A 7,582-nucleotide genomic window follows, 5' to 3' on the forward strand; every position below is an offset into this window, starting at 1 on the left:
GTGAGCAGACATGGGGGCAGATTATGTGTATGGTCTTGTGTGTTCTTTATATTGTAGGTTGATCACACCCAGGTGATCTGGTGAGCAGACATGGGGGAAGATTATGTGTATGGTCTTGTGTGTTCTTTATATTGTAGGTTGATCACACCCTGGTGATCTGGTGAGCAGACATGGGGGCAGATTGTGTGTATGGTCTTGTGTGTTCTTTATATTGTAGGTTGATCACACCCAGGTGATCTGGTGAGCAGACATGGGGGCAGATTGTGTGTATGGTCTTGTGTGTTCTTTATATTGTAGGTTGATCACACCCAGGTGATCTGGTGAGCAGACATTGGGGCAGAATTTGTGTATTGTCTTGTGTGTTCTCTATATTGTAGGTTGATCACACCCAGGTGATCTGGTGAGCAGAGATTGGGGCAGATTATGTGTATGGTCTTGTGTGTTCTTTATATTGTAGGTTGATCACACCCTGTTGATCTGGTGAGCAGAGATTGGGGCAGAATTTGTGTATGGTCTTGTGTGTTCTTTATATTGTAGGTTGATCACACCCTGGTGATCTGGTGAGCAGACATGGGGGCAGATTATGTGTATGGTCTTGTGTGTTCTTTATATTGTAGGTTGATCACACCCAGGTGATCTGGTGAGCACAGATTTGGGCAGATTATGTGTATGGTCTTGTGTGTTCTTTATATTGTAGGTTGATCACACCCAGGTGATCTGGTGAGCAGAGATTGGGGCAGATTATGTGTATGGTCTTGTGTGTTCTTTATATTGTAGGTTGATCACACCCTGGTGATCTGGTGAGCAGAGATTGGGGCAGATTATGTGTATGGTTTTGTGTGTTCTTTATATTGTAGGTTGATCACACCCAGGTGATCTGGTGAGCAGACATGGGGGCAGATTATGTGTATGGTCTTGTGTGTTCTTTATATTGTAGGTTGATCACACCCAGGTGATCTGGTGAGCAGACATGGGGGAAGATTATGTGTATGGTCTTGTGTGTTCTTTATATTGTAGGTTGATCACACCCTGGTGATCTGGTGAGCAGACATGGGGGCAGATTGTGTGTATGGTCTTGTGTGTTCTTTATATTGTAGGTTGATCACACCCAGGTGATCTGGTGAGCAGACATTGGGGCAGATTATGTGTATAGTCTTGTGTGTTCTTTATATTGTAGGTTGATCACACCCAGGTGATCTGGTGAGCACAGATTTGGGCAGATTATGTGTATGGTCTTGTGTGTTATTTATATTGTAGGTTGATCACACCCAGGTGATCTGGTGAACAGAGATTGGGTCAGATTATGTGTATGGTCTTGTGTGTTCTTTATATTGTAGGTTGATCACACCCTGGTGATCTGGTGAGCAGAGATTGGGGCAGATGATGTGTATGGTCTTGTGTGTTCTTTATATTGTAGGTTGATCACACCCTGGTGATCTGGTGAGCAGACATGGGGCGGATTATGTGTATGTTCTTGTGTGTTCTTTATATTGTAGGTTCATCACACCCTGGTGATCTGGTGAGCAGACATGGGGCAGATTATGTGTATGTTCTTGTGTGTTCTTTATATTGTAGGTTGATCACACCCAGGTGATCTGGTGAGCAGACATGGGGGCAGATTATGTGTATGGTCTTGGGTGTTCTTTATATAATAATATTATTTATTTATTTATATAGCGCCACCATATTCCGCAGCGCTTTACAAATTCATAGAGTTCATGTACAAAACAAAGGTAACTGGCTAATACGAAACTGAAATACTAGGAGTGAGGGCCCTGCTCACAGGAGTTTACAATCTATGAGGAATTGGTGGTGACACATAAGGTAGTTGATTGTGATAAGTAGGATTCGAGCCATTATTGAACTGAAAGAAGTGGTGCCGGCCGATCTGCTTCGGGTTTGGGACTACTAGAGGATCGAGTTTAGGCCAGAGGAGTTGGTGGGGGAGAGGTTTAGTCGGGGAAAAGTCATTTAAGGCTACTTTCACACTAGCGATTTGCTGGATCCGGCAGGGTCCAGCAAAAAAGCTTCCGTTACTGATAATACAAGCCAAAATATAAACCAATGTCTCATCCAGCATGGAGGGCAGAGTGCTGGATGCAGTGTGCGATCACATTTGCATTTTCCGTTTGTGTATGTAGTTCGCCATAGTGATGTGCACCTGCAGGCAGGTTGTGCGGACTCAACCCCTTATATTTTTTTCTTTGTAGCATATATTGGAGGCGTGGCGATCTCCTTTGAGTCAAGCACACCTGACCAGTTAATCTGTCCTGGAGGCTGGTTTTAAAGTCAGTATAAAACTGAGTCTGCTTATATAGAACCTACCATTAGCCATCTGGCTCCAGGAGAAGTATATGGTGGGTTCAGCATGCATGTTGGTACTTGAATCCCTGGATCCGATGAAAGCTGTAATGGCACCGGACGGGGTTACAAGCAAAGTGTACTTGGCTTGCATGCTGACCTGCATTCCCTGGATTTTATGTGGCTGTCATGGCCCATGAACAGGTAGGAACAAGAGTTAGGGACCACTCAATTGAGACGACATATCTGTAACATTGCCAAGATGGATCCGTCATTAACTCCATTGAAAGTCAATGGGGGACGGATCCGTTTTCTATTGTGGCAGATTTTGGCAGAGAAAACGGATCCATCCCCATTGACTTGCATTGGCGGTAATGCCGGATCCGTCTTGCTCCGCATCCCAGGACGGAAAGCAAAATACATGTTGCGGTATGCTCTCTGGTATGGGAACACAACTAAACGGAATGGATTGCATTTTGGAGCATTACGTTCTGTTCAGTTCAGTTTTGTCCCCATTGACAGTGAATGGGGACAAAACGGAAGCGTTTTTTTCCCGGTATTGAGCCCCTATGACGGAACTCAAAACCGGAAAACCTAAACGCTAGTGTGAAAGTACCCTTAGGTAGCTTGATAAGCCTGCCTGAAAATATGTGTTTTTAAGGCATGTTTGAAGGTGGAGAAGTTGTGGATTGACCTAGTATTCCGGGGCAGAGTATTCCAGAGAGTAGCTGTAGCTCGAGAAAAGTCTTGAAGACAGGAGTGAGAGGTACGAATTATGGAGGTTATTAATCTTAGGTCGCTAACAGAACGAAGAGCACGAGTAGGGTGGTAGATGGAGATGAGGCAGGAGATATATGGAGGTGCAGCACTGTGGAGAGCTTTGTGGGTGAGGGTGAGAAGTTTGAACTGTATTCTGTGGTGTATGGGCAACCAGTGAAGTGACTGGCACAGACTAGTAGCATCAGTGTAGCAGTTGGATGGATAGATGAGCCTGTCTGCAGCATTTAGGACAGACTTAAGGGGGGAGAGTTTAGTGAGAGACCGATTAGTAATGTGTTGCAGTAGTCAAGACGAGAATAAATCAAGGCAACAAGAGTGGATTCTGGCAATATTCTTGAGGTGCAGGCAACAAGAGCGTGTAAGTGATTGAATATGGGGAACAAAGGAAAGATCAGAGTCAAATGTGGCCCCAAAACAGCGGGCATGTTGCACAGGAGTTATGATAGTGCTGCAGACCAAATTTTAATTATCAAGTTTAGGTGGGTTAGTAGATGGGGGAAAGACAAGAAGTTCAGTTTTTGAGAGGTTCAGTTTTAGATACCGAGAAGTCATGATGTTAGAGACAGCTGCCAGACAATTACTGGTGTTTTGGAGTAAAGCAGGGGTGATGTCAGGGGAGGAAGTGTATAGATGGGTGTCATCAGCATAGAGATGGCATCGAAAGCCAAATCTACTGATAGTCTGTCCGATGGGGGCTGTGCAGAGGGAGAAGAGTAGAGGACTTAGTACTGAGCCCTGAGGAACGCCAACATCAGGAGAAGGGGGAGAAGAAGAAGAGCCAGCCTCCTCACAACCGCTGGCCAGGAATATGACGATCTGTTGCACTCAGCATCAATTAAAGGGGTTCTTCAGGAATTTAGAAAATAAAAATACTTAAATATGACTTTATTATGAATATATTCCCAAATACCTTTCATTATTTATAATGGCTCATTTTGTTTAGGGAGCAATCATTAGCATAAACAAAATGGCCGCCGCCCTATTAGTACACACAAAACCTGAGACAGCTCTTTACTACTTCTTAGGGATTATGATCCTGAATACAGATGATAAGAAGTTTAGTTGAATCTCTGTAGGAATGGAGATCATGAGTAGAGTTGAGCGGACACCTGGATGTTCGGGCTCGATGGGTTCGGCCGAACTTCACAAAAAAGTTCGAGTTCAGGACCCGAACTTGACCCCGAACCCGAACCCCATTGAAGTCAATGGGGACCCAAACTTTTGAGCACTAAAATGGCTGTAAAAATGTCATGGAAAGGGTTAGAGGGCTGCAAATGGCATAAAAATGTGGTTAAGAGCATGGCAAGTGCTCTGCAAACAAATGTGGATAGGGAAATGACTTTAAATAACATAAAATACGTAAAAATAAAAAATTATAATCTTGATCTAGGAGGACGAGGTTGAGGAGGTGGTGAATGTGGAAGTGGCGGTGGAGGAGGAGGAGGTAGCCTACACTGCTTTTTGGTTTTAAATTTATTTTTATTTTTTAAAATTAGGGTACACCCCAAAACATTGGGAAATATAACCTGTGATAACCCCCTCCAGTCGTGCTAAACACACGTTCAGACAATACACTGGCTGCAGGGCAGGACAGCACCTCCAAGGGGTGAAGGGCAAGCTCAGGCCATGTGCCCAATTTGGAGACCCAGAAGTTGCAGGGGCTGACCCCTGTCAGTCAGTTCGTGTAGGCGTGTGCACACTTACTGCCCCACCATGTCGCACGTCAACGTGATGTTCACGATCCAATTTGATATCTGCTCTATCAACTTTCGATGTTCTTTTATGCGACTACCATGGTGATCACGGGTGGCGGGGAATCAGGGTTCCAGGCCGGAGAGGGAGCCTTAGAAAAGGATACCACATGCAAGGGAGGTGAATAGATGAAATTAAATGTAATCGAGCGAAAATGTGGGACAAAGTATTGAAGCATAAGCTTCCAAGTTAAGGAGGGGGCGCGCGGCAATTACCCACTCCCGACTCGGGGAGGTAGTGACGATAAATAACAATACAGGACTCTTAAGGCCCCTTTCACACAGGCGAGATTTCCGGCAGGTGCAATGCGTGACGTGAACGCATTGCACCCGCACTGAATCCGGACCCATTCATTTCTATGGGGCTGTGCACATGAGCGGTGATTTTCACGCATTACTTGTGCGTTGCGTGAAAATCGCAGCATGCTCCTATTTGTGCGTTTTTTACTTAACGCAGGCCCCATAGAAATGAATGGGGTTGCGTGAAAATCGCAAGCATCCGCAAGCAAGTGTGGATGCGGTGCGATTTTCACGCATGGTTGCTAGGTGACGATCGGGATGGGGACCCGATCGTTATTATTTTCCCTTATAACATGGTTATAAGGGAAAATAATAGCATTCTGAATACAGAATGCATAGTACAGAAGGGCTGGAGGGGTTAAAAAAAAAAATGGTGAAATTCACCAATTTTTGGGTGTGATGTACCACTGCTATACCTATTAGAACGGTAAAAAAAATTCTAAAATTGTCAGTCATTTTTTTTTTTACCTGTCTACTAGGTATAGCAGTGGTACATCACACCCAAAAATTGGTGAATTTCACCCGAAAATGTAACTGACAATTTTATATTTTTTTTTACCTGTCTACTAGGTATAGCTGTGGTACATCACACCCAAAAATTGGTGAATTTCAACCAAAAATGTAACTGACAAATTATTATTTTTTTTTTTACCGGTCTAATAGGTATAGCAGTGGTACATCACACCTAAAAATTAGTGAATTTCACCCGAAAATGTAACTGACAATTTATTTTATTTTTTTACCTGTCTACTAGGTATAGCAGTGGTACATCACACCCAAAAATTTGTGAATTTCAACCGAAAATGTAACTGACAATTTTTTTTTCTTTTACCTGTCTAGTAGGTATAGCAGTGGTACATCACACCCAAAAATTGGTGAATTTCACCAGAAAATGTAACTGACAATTTATATATTTTTTAACCTGTCTACTAGGTATAGCAGTGGTACATCAGACCCAAAAATTGTTGAATTTCAACCGAAAATGTAACTGACAATTATTATTTTTTTTTTACCGGTCTAATAGGTATAGCAGTGGTACAACACACCCAAAAATCCTAGAGTTCAGTACGAACCAGAACTTTACAGTTTGGGTTTGCTCAACCCTAATTATGAGGAGACATTAAGTACAGAGAGGATGGACTATAGCTCAGTGTTGTGAAGTAACTTGTACTTCTGTGTGAGTGTTGAATATGTTGTTCATAAAAGGATTTCCCTTCCTCTTTTCTATCCAGCTATTGTGCCCTGCAATATAAGAAAGGTGTACTATTATCCTATGCTATGAACCTGTTTATCCCTGGTTTCACTAAAACATTACGTAGCAATTGATATAGCAGTGGCTCTTTATAATAATGACGACTCGGCAATTACTTTTGACCTAGGTTTTGAACCTGTTTACCCAAGAAGCTATCTAGCAATTTGTATAGCGGTGGCTCTTCATAATAACGACCACTGATCTATAGGACAAGCAATATCTTGGCTTCTCTCTACTCTGGTGATAAATTTCTGGTGACGGACACCCTGTTTTCTTGGTATATATGTTATGTCCCCTGAGGAGCCTGTAACCAACTAGGCGAAACGCGTAGGGGCGGTCACGAGTGTCTGTCCGACACCTGACTTGTATATTTGTTGCATCACTTACTATTTTCACTGTATGTTATTGGGTGGTTTCTTGTCACCCCACCGGGGGCTTTATATATGTACTTTTTTTTTTTTTTGGTATCTATACTAGTCCAGGTCTCATCATAGGGCCAGTATTTCCCATTGTTGAAATAATTCCCCGTGCTAGGGTTATCCAGGGGTTATCAGGAGGCACGAGACACAGGATCACCCCTATCGGGGCGGCTATTCCGTTTGCAGGCAGGGCGACAAAAATAGGGCCAGAATCAGGGACATTGCCCCTAAAGCCTATGGAATACTTGTCTGCCACCCTGCAAACGTAGGCTAGTGGAATATTATTTCCACATTTAGGTTTTTTGATTTATTTCTCGATTTATATTTTTTGCTGTACTATAAGGGTTCATTGGCTTTTATTAGTAACTTATTAAAAGTTATGTTTTAGAATAAATGATATTTCTGTGAAGTCTACTTTAATTGACCATATTCTACTATATTCCCGTGAACAGGGTTATGTTCAACCTGTGAGACTTCTGTGTGAGTAGAACATGTTTTGTGTGTACTAATAGGACGGCGGCCTTTTTATTTTTCCTGATGATTGCTCTCTAGAAAAAACAAGCCATTATAACTAATGACAGGTATTTGGGAATATATGTATAATAAAGTAATATTTAAGTATTTTCATTTTCTTAATTCCCGGAGAACCATTTAATGTAGGAGCATCAGGTACTTATGCACCAAGCCAACTGTCATGCCCTGCTCAGGCTATGTGCGGAGGTCTGCCAGATTGTCATGGTCTTACCTTCTTGCTGTTCTCCTTCGTTTGACATGTGCTG

Source organism: Bufo bufo, chromosome 10 (genome assembly GCF_905171765.1).
Source record: "Bufo bufo chromosome 10, aBufBuf1.1, whole genome shotgun sequence".
Classification (NCBI taxonomy): Eukaryota; Metazoa; Chordata; class Amphibia; order Anura; family Bufonidae; genus Bufo; species Bufo bufo.